This window comes from Pteropus vampyrus, unplaced genomic scaffold (genome assembly GCF_000151845.1).
Source record: "Pteropus vampyrus isolate Shadow unplaced genomic scaffold, Pvam_2.0 Scaffold1, whole genome shotgun sequence".
Lineage (NCBI taxonomy): Eukaryota > Metazoa > Chordata > Mammalia > Chiroptera > Pteropodidae > Pteropus > Pteropus vampyrus.
The window spans coordinates 12,197,675-12,220,221 of record NW_011888782.1 but is presented as its reverse complement, the minus strand read 5'-3'; the positions used below and the strand labels follow the sequence as shown (position 1 = coordinate 12,220,221).

The 22,547-nt window shown below is 41.5% G+C and overlaps 1 protein-coding gene across 4 annotated transcripts in view; it reads right to left on the bottom strand.

The window, feature by feature from the left end:
* Nucleotides 1-14,047, bottom strand: part of LRRC3B (leucine rich repeat containing 3B) — an 81,864-nt gene extending 67,817 nt beyond the window's left edge. The window contains exon 1 of one of the 4 annotated variants that reach the window (XM_011358962.1): nucleotides 13,616-14,047. The gene's annotated coding sequence lies outside the window, so the exon portion shown is untranslated. Of the gene's footprint in view, nucleotides 1-11,346; nucleotides 11,673-12,492; nucleotides 12,764-12,979; nucleotides 13,145-13,615 lie in introns of those variants that run through there. The other 3 variants (XM_023529552.1, XM_023529801.1, XM_011359035.1) reach the window with 3 other exon arrangements.
* Between the last annotated feature and the right edge of the window lie 8,500 nt (nucleotides 14,048-22,547).

Sequence of the window (22,547 nt, the reverse complement as noted above, 5' to 3'; positions counted from 1 at the left end):
AAACACATCTAATGAATGTTAACTATTGAAGTGTGTTATTTAATTTTTAAAAATAGTTTTGATAGATTGGGCAGCGATATGTCATGCAAAATGTTCTAAGTTCTGTGAAAATCAGTGTGTTTTGTGTACTTTCTTTTTTCTTTGTAACCCTATGTATTTCAATTTTTATATTTAAATAAATTCAAAATATTAATTTTACTTTTTAAAAAATAAGAAGGGTTACATAGGTCCCTAGACCACCCAAAGGAATAATGATTAAACCCCCCTGACCTAAACATTATGTTACTAATTTAAGATCCTGACTATCCATGTGTTTTTAACTAGAGACATCTACTACCTGTAGAATCCACAAATGTTACTACCTTACACTGGTCACAGTCATGCTCACACTTCCCACTCCACCCACAACTGAATAGAAGGTTTCTTTGTATTTCCTCTCTATTGTTGTCAGCACAAAGAAAAGACAGAGAAAGGAACATGGCTTTTTAAAAGAAGTCATGGTGCAGTTTCACAAGAGAAAGCCCTAGAACCTGATGATGACTTAAAGGTTTTGGAGCTTAGGAAGCAAGCAGTGACTTCCTAGTAACTCAATAAATTACCATTAATTTTTCTAGAAACCAGTTGACTCTTTCACCTTCAATATGAGAAGTGAATTAAAATCTTGCCTGTTATTACTGAAGCTACTTCCATCTGTCAGTTGAGTACAATATGAATGTATATTTAGAAACACTACAGCACCTTCCACTTAAAAAGAAAGCTATGCTGGGCTTATACAGTAAAATCAAGCTAGGCAGAAGAAAGTGACGCATATTGGAGGCCCATATTTCTCAGCACTGTTGTCCCAACATTGAAAAACACCCCAGCATAAAAACAATGTTGTCGCTTTTAGAAATTTTGTTCATTTTTTTAAACACCAAAAACGAGATTCAGCGCACAATTTAATATTGTCAATACATATTCTTCATTACACGACCAGCATGCCAACTGTTACCTAAGAATTTCAGGCTCTGCAAATCCCACACCCACACATTGTGAACTCATCTGCACCCAGATATGAATAAAAATGAATAGCACCTTGAGGAAATAGCTTCCCCATTCTCAAATGGCAAAAGCCATGGAGCAAATTCCACATCGTGTCTGAGTGATTTCTCAGAGGGACAAGAAAGAACCCCAAAGCCACCATTTTTTTCAAAAGAATCACATCCTTCTATGGAACCTGCCCACTGGGTATTTAAAATGAAAAGGGATCTCAAAAGTCCTTTCCAATATCAAGGTACTATGGTTCTGTTATAAATAAATGACTTTTTGATTTTGGTAAACTTAAGTTCATTAGGTTTGGGTAGTTCAGCAGCTCAATTCAGCATCGCTTTATGGAGAATAGTTCTAGGAGACCTTGATGAAACTGTAAATGCTTAGAAACAGTCATTTGCTTGCATGCTGGGTAAATAGGAAACCACGCTGACTGTATTTATTTTATTATCATTATGTCTCCATGGGGTGAGCTAGAAAAAAAATGCAGGCTATTAACAGCTTGGTGATAAATAAATATATATGTGTGTGTGTGTGTGTGTGTGTGTGTGTGTGTATGTATATGTGGATATGTGTATACACACACTATATATATGAGTATATATGTATATAGAGACACATATATACACATACATATGTATAAAAACATCTCAAACCAAATTTTTGGTTTTTAATCTCAAACCAAGATTATTGTTTTCCAAATACTTGTTTATAAATATAAATGGGATGTTTTTCAGTCCATTCATTAGTGTTCATTCATTCATTCATTCATTTAACAAGTAGTTATTGAGTACCTACTATGTGCCAGGCTGGTGGTGAACATTAGGTACAGTGGCACAAAAACAGGCATATCTTTGCTCAAAGAACTATTTCACAAGGTGGCTAGGTATCCAGGCTAATCTATATAAAAACCTCCTATATAGGTCAGCTTGGGCTGCCATAACAAAATACCATAGACTGGGTAGAATAAGAATTTATTTATCACAGTTCTGGAGACTGGAAGTCCAAGATCAAGGTGTCAGTACGGTCAACATCTAGTGAGAGCTCTCTCCTCAGGTTGCAGCTGGACATGTTCTGTATCTTCATGTGGCCATTCTGCTGTGTGTGTGGGTGGAAAGAGATAAAGCAAGCTCTCTTGTGTCTCTTCTTATCAAAGCACTAATCCCATCATAAGGGCCTCACCCACATGACCTCATCTAAATCTAATTACTCCCCAAAGGCCCCTCCTCCAAATACCATCACCTTAGGAGTTAGCACTTCAACACCTCCATAACATCAAATGTGGGATTTCACCTATAATTTTAATTCAATAGACTTAAGTGTTTTTGATCCATCTCAGAAAGTAGGACATTGGTTCTTCTGGGGTTTGGTTCCTTCAGGGGTAGTGGGCGCAGGGCCCCAGACACCAACAGGGGATGAGAGCTATAGAAGCATCAAACACCTCAGTCCTCAGGGCCCAAGTGGCTTGGGACTTAGAGGAGAGTGAACTGGACTCTTGAGGCTCAGGTCAGCTCCTGAAGTAGAGGTGGTAAGATTTCTGCAGTGTGACCAAAATCCATAATTAATGTGCTTTTGTAAGTCAGGCATCCTTCAAGGCTTGCCTTCATCTTTGAAGCTTCTCATGATCAAGTTCAATGAGGCAATACAACAAAACATATAAAGATAACACAAACTCAGAATAACACCAAGATTCAATGTATTATAATAAGCTTAAGGTTTTTGCAAAGCTGCAATTACACAGCGCTTTCAACCATGCTTGATGGAGTAGGCTGGGTGTATATCCACCTCTTTGCTGTGTGAAAGCCAACATCCACCAAGCTCAGTCCCTCAACTAGAAATAGTTTGACTTTTCTGAGGTTTGATCATTTCCTTGAAAACCTGCATGATCAAAGCCAGAAATGGAAAAAGATCAAAAGAGAGGAAGTTTCACAAATTTAGGTACAGTTTTGAAATGACCTGGACTAACACCTAGTGAGGCTGACTTCTTCGTAGAAAATCTTCCCTCATCTCAAAGAAACAATCAACAAACACCACATAGAGGCTGAATGCACCTTTTCCCCGACGATCCTGGATCCATTCAGAAGCCATCAATAACTCTTAGCTGGCTCTCTGACATACAAACTTCCAAAACAGAATGCCAAGCTCCTTGTGATGTTTTTAACAGAAGGAAGGGCAAAAAATACTCCTATAGTTCTCTTTTCCCATCTATTGTTCAAGTTAAAAACGCAGGTGAGGTATTTGGATATTTTTGGGTGATTCAAATCAGACTTAGGACTGTTCTGTGTGTGTGGCTCTGCCACAGCACATAGGGCTTACAAATAATTCCAATACATGTCTGGTTCTTTGCAATCACTTTTATCTCCATAGCCCAAAGGCTCCTTACAGCAAGGTGTATAGGACAAGAAACATGATAGCCATTTGGCAGAAAACCAGGGCTCAGAAAGCTTAAGGGACCCTTACCTGTGGTCTATTGGCTAATGACAGAATCATATTCAAAACCAGGAATTCCAATTGTAGATCGTACCTTTACATGAGCTTGGGAACTTAGAGCTCCACTCTCTGCAGGAGGCTGAATATAGCCTGTGGATGTGTTTTGTTTTTAAATTGAATTAATTTTACCATTAAATATTAGGAGTTTTCACATAAAAATCTGGATTTCTGACTTTTTTAGGGAAATCCAACGGTGTGACTCGTACTGGTACAGGCAACAGAGAGAGCTAAGAGGACACTGTCGCTCACTTTTCCGTGGATCTTGCCATAACTCAAATATGATCAAGGACCCCCTTCCTCTGCCTCCATGATCTGATGCTCATCTACAAAAACTCAAACATGCAATGCTGTTTCCTCTTCCACGCCTGTGCTCGCACGACTTCCCTCCTCCTGGGATGCCTCTATCTGTCTTTCTAGTTTGTTGGGTATACATGATCAGTCTTTTCAAGATTCAGTTCAAATGCCCCTGGATCCTTGAAGTCAATTCTGGTATCTCTGGAAAAACTAACTAGGCTTTGTTTCAGGTTCTTGAACATTTTCCTGTGCTTGTTTTATTGAACCCCTTTGCACATGTGCATATTCGCTGCTGGGCACATAGTACCCAATTAGTAATGTTGTGATCATTCCTAAAGACAAAGACTTAACTAGTACTTACCATGTGCCTGACACTGTTCAAAGTGCCTTATACATGTTAACATATTACCACACGACTATGTCTTATTATACCCATTTTACAAAGAGAAAACTGAGGCATGTGAAAGGTCAGGAAATTTTCCCAGTGTTGTTCCCACAGCTGGTAAGTGGAAGAAGAGACAGACATGGGAAACAAGTCTGGCTACCTCTGGATAGATGGGTGAATGGTAGGGGGAAGAGCAGTTAGATGGGAGGGAGGGAGAGAAGAAGAGAAAGAGAGAAGAAGGGAAAGACAGAGAATGACAAACCAAATGGAGAAAGGAAAGAGCGTTTTCTGTTGTAGGAACTACAAGTCTTTAGATAAAGTGCTGTGTGTTGGTAAATTTGTAATGTCTGTCAGTTTCCATGGTGTAAATACTCCTATTGTAGCTGATTCCAAGCTCCCAACATGATATCACTGAATGCAGAGTTGGAGAGAAAAAATATGGACAATTGCCAGTGCTAACCAGTATTAACACGCCAGCTCTAATACACCAAGGGTAGAATATGCCAAGGAAAATGACAGATGAAGAGACAGATAGAACTGGGTGAGGAAGGACCCATTAAACCATACTAAGGATATAATCCTCCTCTATGCAACCAGGAGTCATTTAAAAGTTGTTAGTAGGGAGTGACATGATTATGGATGCAAGATGGACACATAGCCAAAATTTTAGAAAGCCATATTCATCTTCCTATATCTTTCCTGAGTGACTGTTATTGATGCCAGAAAGTTATCAATCGTTCCACTCCTTTCCTTCTCGATCTCTTTCTCTATCAGCTATTCTTGCCTCCATTTCTCCACTCTAGGCTTCCCTTATTCTAGGCTCCCAGAAGTATTCTCGGTAGCATAGACCCTCAGGTTTGTAGTGTCCTTCTGTCACTGTTGGATCTGTGGCATGTGAGGGCTGCAAGGCCTAAGTAAAACAGTGGGCTCGAACCAGCCTGAACAGAGAAGACATCACATGGAGTGTAAATAAAACAATGCCTGACACATCCTTGCATTACAGATTATAGAGCTGGAAGGGGCTTTAGAAACTATGTAGCTTCCAATCATCCTCTTATTTGAGAAGTGGAGCAGGGGGCAGTCAACTTAACCAGCCCAAAGCCACAGAGCTGGTTAGGGCCAAAGCCGAAACTAGAACCAGGCTGACTGGTTTCTAGTCAAATACTCTATATGCGCGTGGAGTATGTCTTCTGAGATGTAGCCTTCCCCTTGCAAAGTCAAAGGCTTTCTTTTTAAGACCTTTTAAAGACCTTTTTTTCTACTAAGCAAGTTCCACTTCATCAATTAGAACAGACAAAAATATGGTGATATCCGGGAGCAGGGACATCCTGTCATCCTCCCCCGACACAGGACAATATGAGCCATCTGTTTAGGAAACACTCCATGACCACAGTCCCCTCTTAAAGCCTTATTATCCAGTTTAAGAATTCTCTAGATCCTGGCTTTTTCCCATGGGTCTCTATCCACCTGCCTGCACTGAGGCCATTTCCTGATACCTAGGAAGTGGGCAGGGAAAGGAAGCAAACCTTTAAAAGCCATTGTGGTAGCTTTACATTGGGAAAAAAAAAAAAAAATTGTTGGAGGGGAAGCTAAAACTTTTGGCTGAAATGCAATGTAGCCTGATAATTCAGCCTCATTTCAGGTGAAATTGGCCAAGGCTACAGGGCATCTGGCCAAGATGGCCACTGGGAACTGAGGTGCAAGCCAATGCTCACCTACCCAGGAATCAGAGGCTGCTCCTGCTCTGATGAAGTCCATTTTCCAGTTCCTACAAAGGCATCCATGTCCCTAACATATCACCCTCTTTTGGCTAAAACTATTCTCCACTTTCAATCCTGTAAGTTTCCACAACCATCATCCCTATGAATGGGTGAAGAGAAAGCCAATTCCTTGAGCTAAAGAAGTGAAAACTGATCTGGGAAGAAAGATCTCAGAGAGGAAAAAGGTGCTATCAGGATTTATGTTACAATTTGCCCAGATCTATCCCAAATTCACAACTACTGTCTTAGGGTAACAACTAAGGGATGATTCCTTTCATCCTCAAAAGTATCTTAGTTGTTGATAGTAAATTACATGCTTACCCTAGTTTGAGTTCTTGGGGTCACAGACCTCCAAGGCATCTATAAATAGAATTTAAAGGATCCATGAAATTAAATGGAAAGAAGTCCCAAATTTGCTTCCTAACATTGAGCGCAATTTAGCATTTCATTTTATTATAAATGCAGGCCACAAACTCCAAATGCAGTAGCAGTACCAGCGATTTTATCAACAACATAAATCAGATATTTTCATAACATCATACAGTCGCTACAGTGATCTCACAGTAGCATTTATGCTCATCCCTACTTCAAAATGATGGTTGCCATTAGTCTCAACATTAGATCTTATATAAGGACATGGGTAGGTCATAATGTTTTATATATTATGTACAATTGTCTCAATAAAATTTGTATTCTAATTTTATGTACTACATTTTATGTGTTTGAACACATCATTCTGAGGTCCCCAAGCTTGTTGGACCACCAAAGGGCACCATGGCATAAGTAAAATTAAGAGCCCTTGGCTTGGTGATTGAGAAGCCATATTAACAAGAGACAGGGGAATATAAAAGAAAGAGACCATGTCCTCTGGCTAAGGAACTAGCCTGCCTTTGAGTTATCTAGACCATGAGAAATTATTTAGGTACATTATTTTTCTTCGTATAACTCTTCTTCTTTATCACTCACATTAGCTTTCTTTATCTTCTCTTATTTTTATGCCTTTCTTTTTCTTATCCTCCATTTTAGGCTTACTATCAAATATCTCTTGATCTTCCTGTGCTAATTGCTGGGTTTTGTTCCCTTGGATGATTTGTTTTCCCTAATGGCCTGTCTGTTTCACCCTCTCCGCCTTTCTCTCCAACCCTCACCCTCTAATGTTTCTCTGTTGTCTCTCTTTTGGTCCTCCTTACCTGGCTAGCTATCAGTCATTCCTCTTGTATGGGATTTGTTACAGATGCTTTGGGTACCAAGAATCTACAATATTCCTTCCATTAGGGAAGGTTATTAATTTTGTTTCTAGAAAGTGTTTTTCAGAAGCAAAACAGACTGACCACCCAAATAAATGACTATGAAACACTTCCTGGAAGAAACACTACATAACTTTGCAACTCCAAGCTTGAAATAATTTGTAGAAATGATGGAAAATGTTCCTGCTTGATAATCCCTGATGACCAGATGCCTAGGGAAGCAGACTGGGCCAGGGTTCTTCTCAGTGTACAAATTCCCAGTCTAGCGAAAGGAAAGTATACTGCTTAGTCACTGCTAACAGGATGAGTCCTCCGTAAACAGGAGTTAGTAGACTAGAAGGAAAGCCGGTGTGACTTCACAAACTTCGTGTTTTAGCTTTAAACAAACCTGTAAATGCACTGTACCTTCTCCCTGGTCTCACTCAGGGAAATATTTGTTCTGAAACAGCCATCTCTCTGAGCAAGGTACTGAATACTTAAATGCAGACTGAGAATCTATCGATGACCTAGAAAGAAAGAAGGAAAGAAAGAGAGGGAAGGAGGGAAGGAAGGAAGGAAGGAAGGAAGGAAGGAAGGAAGGAAGGAAAAAGAGGAAAAAAAGGAAACCAATTTGCATTTGAAAACAGTTTTGTGAACTACTCCATGTTTGAGAATGACTCATAATATTTTATTTATTTTTTATATCTGTTCCCATTTTACTTCTAATAAAAGAGACAAATCCTTGTTTAAAAGCTGTCTGAAAATGTAATGACACTTTGCACTGGACTAGTGTTAACATAAAAACAGCTCAAAATGCTTAGGATAAAATGAAACCACGAATTTTATAAACTTCACTCATCTGTTCATTTATTCTCTTAAAAAATGTTTTTACCAAGTTGGTTTTTTAAAATATTTACTCATTTATTTATTTTAAATGAATTATAGGGCCTTTATTGTTAACTTATCCCCTTTGGGAAAATAGTATGTTCCAAGTCCAAAAGCTCTTGAGAAAATTACAGATGTTATTCTCATTTTAAAAATGGCCATTTCGTATGCCATGCTGTGAGGTATTAATTCACTAAGTTTTTATAAAGCATGTATGACTATAACTAGAATATAAATATAAGAGCTTCCATCCTCATTCCCTACCACTTGTAGAACAAAACTCATCAAAGTCCCAATCTGCAGATAAAATGCAAAATTTATTAATCTTATCAATTATTCAAATCTAAATATAGATTAAGATGTCATATATTTATTTAAAATAAAGTCCATTAGAGTAAAGCTTCTCAGGTTCTACTGCCTTTCCCTTGCCAATATCTTCAAATTCCACAGAATTTTATTATTCGGCTTTTCTTGTTATTAAAAATAGGTCAAGTTCAGATGCTCTGGTTTTTTATTATTTTTTATTTTTAAGTATCTGAGAATTTTAATTCATACTACATATTGCATAAACATATTTATTCATTGCATTCTGAATAAAACTTTTTCTTTTTTTTATAACCTTTTTCCCGGAGCAGTTTGTTTAATAGTAATTGTCATTCTAACTGACAGCAAACTCATATTTATATGACTTAAGATAAACACGCGCCTAAGGAATTGCCCCAACAGAAGTGTTGTGTGGACCCTTCAACACTACACCACACAGGAGTAAAAGAAATAAAGAGGATGTGGATCACCGTTACTATCATATCATTAGGATGAGGATATAGCTAACTCTCCTATCACCTCTGAAAAAGCTAGGAATTGGGAATCAGGATATATGCACTGGTACAAAAAGATTCTCTTCCTGTGGTTCCTAAAAGACAGACCATTTTTTTTCCCTTAGATTTCGTCATACCCGATTTCAGTGTTACAGCAGTATGTTCTCTAACACTGCTATAATTCAACTAAACCTGCACCCCACCTTCAAAAGATTACCCTTCCGGGATGATTTTTAATGGTTCTCCATGAAGAGTGAGGCAGCTGTGCATATTTTTCCCTACTAATGTAAAAACAATGCTCATTTCTAATGAATTCTCCAGAAAGTGAATGCTTTCCTTCATATAACTGAGGCTTCTGGGATTCAGATCAACCAACCCAACACAGAAGGAAGATTGAGGTGGTGGCAGGAGGGAAAGAAGATGAGCATCTCTTAGTGTGGACTCTCTATGGCCATTTCTGTCACACAAAGCCCTTCATCAACCATGTGTCACCTCCCCAACTCCTTGCCTTCCTGACAGCTCTGTTCCTTCACCTTCACCTTTTCCTCTTCCATCCCTGGTTACTGCTTGTCAGGGCATCAGGGATGAAAATCCTCTTCCAGGTGACACAAGTGCACTGAGTCTCCATCATCTGCCTGTAACTCCTACCACTCTGATGTGATTCTGAGAAACAGGCTTTTCCCAGTTCTCCTCTCTAACTGCTCCAGCTGACTTTTTGTTGGTTTGGCTCCAGGGGGGACATCTTGGTACTGTAGCTACAGAGAAAAGACATGGATATTCTTAGAAACCAGAATTCTGTCCTATAAGAATGCCTAGCAGTATATGGAATACCTAAGTTTATGGCGAAAGTCCCCTTTGTTAAAGTGGGTAAGAAAATGGCAAAGAACTAGTTTTCCCCTTTCTAAACCCCAAGTGTATCCACTAGAAAGATAGTTTTGTCTCAGATTTATAGCAGCCTAAAGTTTCACCCAATGTTCAGAAATCCAGAAGAAATAATAACAAATCATTTCATTGAATTCAAAAGGATTTTTCCCTTTGATGTACTACATTTTCTCTTATTTTCACAAATACCTGGGAGCAGAGCAGGACAGCCCTACTCAACTTGACAGAAGAACTTCACTAAAGTGATGGTGAATCCATTTGATTTTATTTAGAATCATCTAAAAGGTGGCAGAGTTAGGTGATTTTTGTTGATTCGAAGGCTTATAAATATTCTATGGCAATCTTTTGCAAAAGAGGCACACTCGTCAATTATATGATAGTGACTTTTTTTGATTGTACTCATTGAGGCATTTATGAAAAATTAGCAAAATAGTCTTTTTTTAACAAACAAGTTTTTTCCTAATTACTTAATTTTCCTCTAATTAATTTTAAGATGCTGAGAAACAGCAGCAGTGAACACAATGTATTTATGCAAAAACATAGTTTATTTGACCAAAGGTCAGCAGACAGTGGTTCTGAGTACCAGTTACACTAGGAACACCTGAGTGGCCTTGAGCACTCACCATATCTCCTCTCTGCCCCTGGATTGGGAGGGGTGATGTCTGAGATACCTTTAGCTCTACTATTTTGTGGTCCAATCACTAGAAAAGGATTTTGCAGAATACAGTCTCTGCAATTTGTGACCACAGAGCAAATCTCTGCTCACTTTTGGATCCCTCCTCCCATTTCTCCTCTCATCTAAAAAGGGAACGTCTACCAAAAGGTTCAGAAGAGAAGACCAGTGCGAGCAGCTGGTTCCCTAAGTCTGCTTCCAGTACGAGGATCCTATTCTACCCAAGGTGCATCCCAACAGACCCTGAGAAGGCCAGGTGTACCATCAATTTCCCCAGTGCCACAGCCACAGGGGTTCACAGGCAAGGGCTGGCATTTATAGTATACCCTTGGGATCTGGAGTTAGGGCGGAGGCCTCATCCAGTCTTCTTTGTGGATAAAGGGTCTTTAGTATCTAACAGGGCTGGGAGCTACCGACACACCCAGTGTTCTCTGCCCATGAAAGGAACCAGCCCCACCAGTTACTGGCTGGATGACTAAGAGCAAAGAACTTAATTTCTCCATGGCTTAGTTTTCTCACCAATAAAATGGGAAAATTAACTTTATCTTCTAGGGTTGTTGTGAGCATTGAAACTAAAGAAGTGTGTATATAAAATATCTAGAATAATGCCTGGCACAGAGTAAAGGGCTCAATAAATGCTAGCGCTGATTATTATTATTACTACTACCTTTCTCCCCAGAATAGCTCAGCAATCTGAAAAAACAAACAAACAAACAAACAAAACGCCTTAGTGCGGATATGAAGTATTCCTTCAAGTGTTCGCAAAGGACACGTTCCAATCTGTTTCTAGGCAAGGAAAGTGACCTGAGCACAAATCCAGGAGATAAGCACCCGGAAAGAAATGGGCCCTGGGGCGTCGGAAGCTAAATCTGGCCAAATGAGGGACTTAATTCCGGGGTCCTACCTCAGGTATCCAAGGTAATTCGGAAGAAGCCAGTGCTCTTTCCCCCGATGCCTGGCCTGTGAGGGTGTGGCCTTTGTGCTCAAAAGCTGCCCCCGGAGCCTCCACGGAGGGAATCCCCGTTCCCGCTCCTGAGGCTCTGAAGCTTGCAGCGGGGCGACGGGGAACTCACTGTTCCAGGGGTGCCCCAGGATGGGAGGACCGAACTCAGGATTCCTCCCCAGAGCCCTGGCGAATCGACGTCTCTTCCGGAAGGGCCAAGGCGTGGGGCTCCCAAAGGGGACTACGCTGAGCTCTGCTTTCTCACGGCTGGTACGGGAGAGCAGGAGATGTCTACAGGGCAAACCGCAGAGACGGTTGTGCCCCTTTTAAAAGCCTGTACGTGGGAGGTTTGGACAGGGTGGACCAGAGGGTTTGACTCAGTTCCAGATCCACGCAACCTCCACATTCTTCTTTTATAGTTACAGTAAGAAACCGAGAACCGGACGCCTAGCCAAAGGCGCTGCTTGGAGAGGGGCGTGCACCAACTCACAGTGGGAAGGGTTAAATGAGGTGCGACCGGGCTTTCTGCAGCCCAGGATATTCCCCACCAGGATAAATGGAGCCCGGAGAGAGGGTGTCCCTTCTTTGCAACAGCAGCCTAGGCCCCCTCCCGCAAATGTTCTTCCATCCCAGATTTCTGGGGTGCAAAGGAGGAAAGAGGCTAACCTTCTGGCATCCGCCAAAGCGTCTGGAACAACCGGAAGGATCTACCTAGAGACTGCAAGGCGGACAGACGCACCTACGGCGCGGGCGCCCAGGTCTGGGAGCCCGGTCTTCCTTCGCCCGATGCCCACACCCCCCTAGCTGTCCAACTCTGCGCTCACGAACCTCTGGGCTCAGCATGGGTCTCTGCTACTCCCTTGCTCCACCCAGGTGCGATTCGCAGAGGGGAGGTGAGGAAAGGGGGCCCCTACTGTAGTCCCTGCCCCAGCGCTCTCCTCCAACCGGTTTGGACCCCTGTCAACTCGCCTGGCGCTGGGGACTCTCCTCCTACCTCGCACACACCGCTCCCTCTGGGGGCCAGGAATCCCCTTCCCACCCTGCGGCTATGGAGACATCCTTAACTCCTGAGCGCCCCGCAGGAAAGGTGGGCGTGGGTCTGCAGACCCGGCTGCGGAGATGGAAGGGTGTGGAAGCCGGTGCCAGAGAAAGGAGAGGACTACGGTCCTCTTAGAGCCAGGAAAAGCATCCCCGGTCCATGATCTAACCACTCAGTCACCTCCCGAGACACCAACGCATTCAGAAGCTCCCTGGGGGGTTTGTCTCTCCTGGAGAGGGAGATCGCCCCTTGCCAGTCACCCAGAAGGCCTTCCCAAGTCCCCCAGGGCCCCGGCATTCCGGGTCTCCAATCCGCCTTCCTGTGCCTCCCCAGGTACCCAGCCCCTCCCCCATCTGTATTTACCCGCCGGGGCCAGCGCCCTCCGGACTCAAATCCCGTTTCCTCCTCATCAGGTAGATGACTGCTTGGGGCTGGCCCATCTCACACATTAGCAGAGGCTTTTGGTTCCCGCTCAACCAGATCTATCCCCGAGCTTCAGCTTCCCCCCCCTACTCCCACCAGCAACCGTTTCCCTCCCAAAACCACTTACTTCACCCACCCGATCTGCACTTGGCGTTCCCACGGCGTACAGCCGCAAGCCCCTCCAAGGGTTTCATTACCGAGTTGGGGGTGGCATATGCAAGATGAAGCGATTCCCGCCGCTCTGGACAGAGCCCCAGGGGTGGCCGCAGCCTTCCTCCACTTCCCACCTCTCCTATTCCACCATCTCGGCTCCTAACCAGCTCCTACAGGCAGGATGAGCACTGCTGGGTCCCAAACCCTCACCTCTCTAGCGCGAGCTGCAGGGAGTGAAAAGTCGACGGGCAAAAACACACAGAGAGAAATGGGCAGATGTATACGGCAAGGGAGGGGGGTGCTGGGGGAAGGGTGCACGCGAGAACTAGACGTGCAACTTGCACTGCACGAGGTGAGCACCGCGCAAGGAGGGGGGCACAAAAGTTTGTAGACTATCGCACTGCAGCCGGCTGCACGCGAGCAGAGGGTCGACTTCCCCTCGCCAGGAGGTGTCTCTCCAAGGGTCTGCGCCAAAGGGAGCGGGGATTTGGGGCATGGCTCAAAATCGGTGTGCTAGTTCTCCTCTACTTGTTCCGGGAGCAACGGCCTAGGCACGCTGGCAGTGAGAGGGACAATACCGCTGTTTGTGAAAAGCAACAGGCGGCCGCACCTTACCTTGCGCCAGTCCCGGGCCGGGGTGGCTGCTCCATCCTCGTGGCGCAGGGAGGAGGCGTTGGGTGCGTATGTCTGGGGGTGCGCGCGTTACCAGAGCTGCAGCGGCCGCTATCTGCACCCGGCTGCTAGCCCCGCTGTCCACCCCGGACCTGGGTGGCCGGGCGGGCTGGTTTCCCCGCCGCTACCGCGGCGTTGGTACGCGGCAGCTGGAGCGCGGGACGCGGCGGGGCAGTGCGTGGCTCGGCTGGCGTCCTCCCGCGCCTCCACCCAGCGCGGGTGCGGCTCCCGGCGGCCTCGTAGGGCACGGCTTGGCTCCAGCTGCTGCGGCGGCTGCTGCAGACCCTGCGCCGGGCCCCGGAGCCTCTTAGGAGGAGGAGACAAAGACGCTAGAGAGGCGAAGCGCCGTTCGTCCAGAAGCAATCGGCTCAGTCACTAAAGGGGAATCGCCTCCAAACCTCGGCTGGGGAGGAGGGAGGAGGGGCGAGGAAACTGGGGACTAGAAAAGCAGCAGGGAATGAACGTGACAGAGCCCTGCCACCGACTCGCTGGCGCTGCCCTCTCACCTCCCGGGTGGGGGTCCGGAATGGAAAGAGAGGGCGGAGGCTGAGCGTTTGCTGCGGGAGGAGATGAGCTGAGGTGGGAGTATTAGCCCCCTCTGCCACCCCCGCCTTCTTCCTTCCTCACACCCCCTTGCATAGCTCCACTCTCAGGATGCTACACAGCCCCACTCTTTCTTCTGTTTTCCTAAGTACTGAGATCAGAGCTAAATTAAGCTGGCAGAAGAAGCATAACATGGTTGGGTTGACTGTCCTCTAATGGGGGAAAAGGAAGATACTTAAAATGCAATCGACAAATGATTGCCTATTGGGTGCCAAGTACTGCACTAGGCTATTTTGTGGGGAGGATGAATAAAGTGGGATGTCCCTACTGAAGGCTCCATGATCAGATCCCAGAATGATCCCCTGCAGTTCTTGAAGCCTAAAGTTTTGGGACTGAGTCATGGCCCTTGATCCCTAACCCCAACCAGTCTGGTTTTGCAAAGCAAAAGGTGTTAGAAGAATTTAATTTTTCCTCTTCTTCAGGGATAACTATGAATGTGCAGACGAAATGAAGTCTATAGGCCTCTTAAAAAGTGTGTGCGTGTTTTTAAATTAAAGCAAATTATTGATTTAGTAATGTTCTTATTTCATGATCAAAACGATCAGATCTGCATCAAAAACGAAAACAAAATAATTTAGTACAGTGGAACTGGCCTTCCTAGCATTTACAAATACCACCTTTTTTTAGACTTGTTCACCCCTACCCCGCACTTCTTACCCCAGGCAGAATGCAGACAGAAATAATCTTTCCTTTCTCTTTGCTGTCACAGTTGTATTTGCCAATTACTTACAGAACTTGCATATTTATAGATATTTTGTAGATTTCTATTGCTTCACTCACCTACGAGTATTACCTTTTTTGTGTGTTTGTGCTTTCCACTGCAACATCAAGCATTGTTTTGTATCTAATGGGTATTCAAGGAAAGCTTAACAGTTGAAGGTCATTTTCTCCTTCAAACAAAGCTAAATCCCAGTGTCTCTAGAATTAAAGAAATTCCGTGGTGAAATTTTTATGTCTGGGGGGAGGAGAGGACATGTATAGCTATACTCACAGCCCCTCTGACCTAGAAATGTGAAACTATCTAATTTATTTTTGTTTCTAGGCAGCAATCTTCTCCCACTGACCACTCCACCTCTTTTTGCTGAATTCCCAAAGGCAAACAAAATCAAGCTGTTGCTCAACTGCATAGAGCAAGAGATTTGTACTTAGCTGCCAACACCTAGAGCAAACCCATTCCAGGTGGAGAATGAACAAAAAATCTTTATCATTTTGTGACCTGTGTCAGGTATGTTGAAAGTCTGCCAAGGTTTTCTCATTTCCAGTGACACTCTGTTATTCTGGAAGAATTTTAGAATAGTTTGGGTAATATTTCATTGCTGAGAGATAAACGTGTTTTGTAGTTTAGGGCTATTTAAAATCATTTTTTATTTTCTGTCCCCACTTCCTATAAATTATAAAGGATAGACATCTCAGATCAGGAATGCACTATGAAAAAAGTCCAGAATGTATAGATTAGAAAAAATGATTCCTAAGATATCTTCTATATCTAAGATGATACTATGATTGAAAAGGTTGTTGTTTGAAATTTTATTTGTTTGTTTGTTTGTTCTTAATGAGGATTTAGGACTCAGGGACAGGTATATATAGTTGGCAGGTATCTAATTAGGCATATTTTTTCTGAAAGAAAATTTAGCATTACTATTGAAAGCATAAACTTTTTGCATGCCGTTGTCCCAATGATTCTACTTCTAGAAATTTCATCCTGGTGAAAAAATTGAGGATGTGCAACAAGATTTATCTACAAAGATATTTATTGCAGTGTTATTTTATGCTGGCAGAAAATTGAAAACAAACAAAACCAAACTCAAATGTCTAACAAGAGAGGAATGGTGAAATATTTTTAAAAGCTATAAATGGAACACTAGTCAGACATAAAACTGTTGTAAGTGAATAGGTGAATACTGTCATAAATGGTGCTTAAAATATAATTTTATTTGGAAAAATCAGATGTAATAGTAAAAATAGTAAAAATTAAAATTCAGAGTTGACAGATCTAAGTTTGGAGCTAGACATTTCTACTTGCTAGCTGTGACCTTGATCTCCAATACTTCAACTGTATAATTGGGTTAATGTTATTTACCTGACAGTGTTGTTGTGCTTTAAATGAAATAGTATTTATAAAGCACTTAATATAGTGTCTAGTACATAGTAAAATTTCAGTATTTTTTTTTTTTTGGCAATCATTAAATGTATAAAGGTGAGTTCACAGTATAATGCACTATTTACATATGTATGCATTTAGAATCATTTCTAGAGTAAAATGCAGTCCAGTAGTAACAGTATTTATCCCTGTTAATACTGGGTTTATGAATTTCTTTTTAAAAATTTGTATAGTAATCAAAAGCAGTGGGATTTGTTTTTAATTTAGTTTTCTTTTTATTAAAAAAAAATTTCTAACGATTGACACAGGAAATCTCTAGACTTAGATGTTTTCTGCTTCATATAATCATCAACAAGTCTTGCTAACTATTGGTATCACCCATGCTATAAAAAGGACAAATGACAGGGCATGGAGTTTGTTACTTCTGATATAAACTTAGATTTGTTTTGTAGCAACCAGGAGTCAAGTTCAGCTCAGCAAAATACATTGTTTAATATGAAGAGCTAATTGGTTGCTGCTCTACATTCTCTTGATGGCCAATGAAAAAAGAAGAGGAGAGAGGAGGTATCAGGAGCTATTTTTGTGACTTTTGATTAGTGAATTAAAGAAGAAAGCCTCATGTTGAAGGGTCAGGAGATTCAATGACCTTCACATCTACAATAGTGGCTCCTCTGGGTCAGAGGTGGAGATTTTGTTACACTTGTCTGTGTATGTTACAAATGTTACATAAATATAGAGGCAAATATAATTTATTGGTGTTTTCAGTTTAACTTTTTTTAAAAAAAATAGGAGTGCATCATTTTAAAATCCATGTTTCAGAAATATTGCGTGTAAAAGAGAATTCCTTGAATTTTTAATTGTATTTTCCCTTTGAAATGCTATGAAGAAATGGAAATGCATTCCTCTGAGCCCCTGAGTTAAGTTTCTGAAATCTGAATAATGGGAGTTTCTGAAATCCTGCTGTCTAATGAATGAATGGGATCAAGGCAAAAAAGAAAAAATGTTATTGTCATGAATTCTTTGTGCAAGGTGTTCCAGTTAACTATTCTTAATAACAAACCACCTTAGAATTTCTTGGCTTAAAATAATAACAATCTTTTATTAGCTTGAATTTAGAATTTGGACAAAGCTAAGGGAAGAAGGCTCAATTCTGGCCCACTCAGTGTCAGCTTAGTGTCATTGAACTCAGAAATGGGAAATTCGCTTCTCAAATGGCTCCCTCACATCTCTTGCAGACAGTGCTAGCTGTTGGCATTCAACAACAGCTAAGAGCCAGGGACTTCAGCTCTTCTCCACATAGGCCTCTCATAATTTCCTCACTTCATGGCAGTTGGGTTCACAGAGAAAGCCCCAATAGGAATCAATCCTCCTCTGGGTAATGAAAACCTGAACAGTTAAGCATTGCTCATTATACAATCAAGTATTCATATGATATTATAAATTTTAGTCCAGAACTCATAAGGCAAAGTAAACTAGTGAACTAGCTCATCGTTTGAACGATTTAGGCAAATGGATCTATTTTTCTTCCATTTATTGAAATCATTTCATAAAGAATTGGAGGACTAGCTGGGCATGTAAATTGGTGCAGCCACTATAGAAAACAGAATAGAGGTTCCATGAAAAATTAAAAATAGAGCTTGCATGTAATCCAGCATTTCCACTTCTACATATTTATCCAAAGGAAATTAAATCATTATCTTGATAATACATCTGCACCCCTATGTCCATTGCATCTTGTTTACAAGACATGGAAGCAACCTAAGTGTCCACTGATGAATGGGTGGATAAGAGTAAGAGAATGTCACACACACACACGAATGAAATTCATCCATAAAAAAGAAGGAAATTCTGCTATTTGTGACAACATGGATAAACTTCAAGGGCATTATGCTAAGTGAAACAAGAAAAATAAACTCTTAGGGAAAAAGTATAGATTCATAGATGTTAGAGATAGGAGGTGGGAGAAATTTTTTTGTTGTTTGTTTGTTTGTTTTAATTGGAGGACTAGCTATTTAAATGAATTCATAAAAATTTATCTATATATATAAATTTTAATGATGACTCCACATAGTGAAGACCAAATCCCTTACGGTTTTCATGGGCTTCTGCAATTTAACTCTCTTCCCAGCCTTATCACATAGCTTCCTCTAGCTTATCATATTTATCTATGGTTTCTAGGCCTTATGTTGATTTCTATTAGACCTAGCAGTTGACAAGTTTGCCTCTCCTACTAGACTATAAGTTCCTTGGGAGAAGAGATTTGATTTCAATCATTTTATAACCCCACTCCAGAGTCATGCATGGAGTGAGTGCTTGCTACATGCATGTTGAAAATATAAGTAATTCAACACCCCTTGCCTTTTCGACTTAATCAGTCTATCTCCAAAATGGCAATATTACTCCTGAGCTGCTCCACAGGGGGAACTAATTAATTCTATGAAACTGGAAAATGTTTCGAAGTTCTACAGTACCCTGGAAGCACTCAAAAACATTAATATGTGCTATAAAAACATTATTACTTCTCTGACACATAGATGGTTAATAATCCATTTTAATGTTTTTTGGTTTTTTTTTTTTAAATATATTTGACCAGTTTTCAGGAAGTAATCTACTCATGGACACCTCTTCTAGCCACATCTTATTAGCTCTAGTATTTATTCATTTCTCCATGTCTTAGAGCTGCTATTTATACATGCCTCCTGCCAAAAAGGTGCCCACAATGTAAGAATCGGTCTTGTGGGGGTTCTGTGTCTTCACAGTTATTATAGGTACCTATGAGAATCTGGGAGTGCATTCATAATCCCCCAGCCATATAATTACCATGAGAAATGTCATGTAACTACAAAGCTGAATGATCCCATAGAAAATCCCCGTGACTAGCTGAAACTATCCGTCTCTTCCCCGGGAATTTTGGATGAGAAAATTTGGGGAGATTTGGGTTAGTCTCTTTGGTGACTAAAGCTGCAAGATGTAAATTGCAGGAGCCATGAGCCATGAGAAAGCCACACTGCAGTGTGGGTGATAAAGCTGCCACAAGGGAGAGATGTGAGAGGCAGTGATTCCGCTTAGGGTGTCAGTCCCTGGTTCCAGCTGTTTGGAGGTCCGGCTGTTTCTGCTTTTTCCACAGCTTTTTATTCACTCTCTCTTTTCAATAAATTCTCTGTTTTCTTAAACTAGTTCAAATTTGGTTTCTGTCACTCGGGACCAAAAGCATTCCAACTAATGCAACATCAAAGAAAGATATGAGAAATACTTTTCAGAATATGTTTGATTAAAGTTGAAGAGAGAACAGTTGGGGACAGTTTGATATGGCTTACATTTTGACAAATTAAAAGCCCAATGAATAACAAAAATTGAACCTTATTTTTCCAGACAATAAAAATAAGACTTGACATGTAAATACAGGATCCCAGTGTTTGTGACTTATTAGAGTGATGGCTTCATGAGGGCGGAAATTTCCATTCTTTGTCACTATAACTTGATGACTGCAATAAAATTCTGCACATAGTAGGGGTTTAATAAATGTTTGTTGAATGAGTTAATGTATTTGTTTGTTGCATCTCTTCTTTACTCCCAGTAAGAAATAGAAATGGGAAAAAAACAAAACTACTAGTTACTGAATTCGTACTACAAACCAGCTACTGTGCTAAATGTCGTCAAACATCTCCTTTAATTTATCAGACTGGGGAGTGGAGGTGAGGGCAACTATGGATCGAGAGAACTTATTTTCAGAGATTAAAAAGTTTTCTCAAACAATTTGCACACAGATTCTATATGTTGGGGTCAGGATTTGAACTCAGGAGCATCAGTCTCCATGCTATGTACTCTCTGTACCATACCACAATCACATATTAACATATTTCTCTATAAGGCAGAAATCTCTTCAGGTGCAATAAGCTGAAAGAAGGCAGGATTGGACCAGGATATTGCTTCATGTATGATTCCAATTTTAATTATCAAAGATTTCGTGAACACAGAATTAGTCCTTATTTTTTAGATAAATAATGGCAGAGCTATGACTGCCTCCGATACTCAGCAGTCAATGTTTCCTTGGAAAGTCTCATTATCAGGGTGGAAGCCATCTTCTTCTTCCCTCTGCCTTTTAATATGGAAACAACACCCCCAGTCCCTTGTAGCTGTCGGTGCTCCGCCACATCCCTTGGCTTCACCATTTCCAGTCGCACAGCTTCCTACTACAAGCACCTGCTACTCTATGCCTGGTCCCTTGAGCAGTAGCCTGGAAGTGCTACTCAGGGGACTCACTGCCCCACTCCCAATGACTGACGGGAATTGATGGATAGACACCCTACAAGCTACTCCTCTGTTGATATGACTCTGAGGCATGTTATACATTGATCGTGCCCTAATTACTCACAATGCTAACTTGCTAAAAAGTGAACTCTTTATTGGTGGCCTCCCCTTCCGTGTCTCGCTTCTCTAGATCTCTACCAGAACTTTCCAAATAAACTACTCAAACTCCCATCTTTATCTAAAGGGTCTGCTTCTGGGGTAATCCAATCTAAGCCATCTCTCTTCACTACTGATTGCTAAGGAAGAGGGTCGAATTACCTGATCGACGAGTTTGAAAGAAGAAACTGAGCATTACCTATTACATTCCTCTCTTTTGGAGATGGCAAGTCCATAAGACATGCATGTTTGGACTGCTGCCCTCTGCCATGTGTTTAAGGGCTTGCCTCATGGGAAGGCCTTAGTGAGCAACTGGATTGATAAGTCAGTTTAATATAGGAATGATGGGTTAGAACACCCTATGGGTCCTTATAGAGCTAAAATTATGTCCTTCAATCAGCTTTGTCAGCAATATAGTGGACATTTTGATTCCACTGAGATTAGATCCACGTGATTCATAAAGCCAACAGGTGGAAACAACCCAAATACACATCAACCGACAAATGAATAGACAAAATGTTATATCCGTACAATGGAATGTTACTTGGCCATTAAAAAGAATGAAGTATGATGTGTGCTACAGCATGAATGGACCTAGAAGACACTATGGTAAGTGAAAAAATCCAGTCACAAAAGACCACATATTATATGATTCTATTTGTATGCGATGTCCAAGAGATCTGCAGATAGATTAGTGGTTGCTTAGGGATGGGGTGGGTGGAGCAGGGGAAAGCAAAGGACAGCTAATGGGTGTAGGGTTTCTTTGTGAGGACAGACTATTTTTAAATTGACTGGAGTGATGGTTGCCCATATCTATTAATATTCTAAAAACTATTGAAAATTACACTTTAAATAGGTGAATTATATCTCAATGAGTCTCTTAAAGTTAGGTCCACATGGTGGTACAAAATATTAAAACTAGGGGAAGCTGGGTGAAAAGTATAAGAGAATGCTTTGTACTATCTTTACAACTCTTTTGTAAATGTAAAACAATTTCAAAATGAAATATTATTTTCTTCTTTAATTAGGTTTAAACTTGGGAAGGCCCAAGCTTGGGTGGGTTCATAACCTCTCTGACTCCGTTTCCTTACCTACAAGGGAGAACAATACTATAATACTCATCTCATAAGGTATTTGTAAGAATGGAGATAGTGTATACGACAGCAACGTATCTGGCAAACAGACTCTCTCTCAATCTCTGTCTTTGTCTCTGTCTTTGTCTCTGTCTCTCTGTCTCTCTGTCTCTCTCTCTCTCTCTCTCACACACACACACACACACACACACACACACACACACACAGAGACACACACACACAAATAGGAATCCAGGTGCATAAGACAGAATTACTACTTTGTCTCAGGCACTTCATTTCTTCCTGAAATCTCCATTATCCTTCATGTCTCCCTGTTAATTTCAGATGTAAGATCTGGCCTGACAAAGTGTGGTCAGAGTTCAAGCAATGAGGTTAATATTCTTATTACTATAATTTAATATATACAATGAGTCAGCTCAGTTTTCGATGCCAGAGGATTGGGGGAGAGGGAGAGGGGCGGCAGAGGCGGGGGCGCGGGGGGTGAGGAGGAAGCAACGTAACATTAACAATTGATGCCAAGTGGCCCTTTTTAGTAATTAGTTGTTCTTTTTTTTCTTGCTTCCCATCATAGCTATTTTCTCTCTTATTTGTATTTTATGAAAATGGTATCAATCCATTAGACCCACACATCAGTCTCCAATCGCCGGTGCAGGCTTCCGTTTCCTCCTAG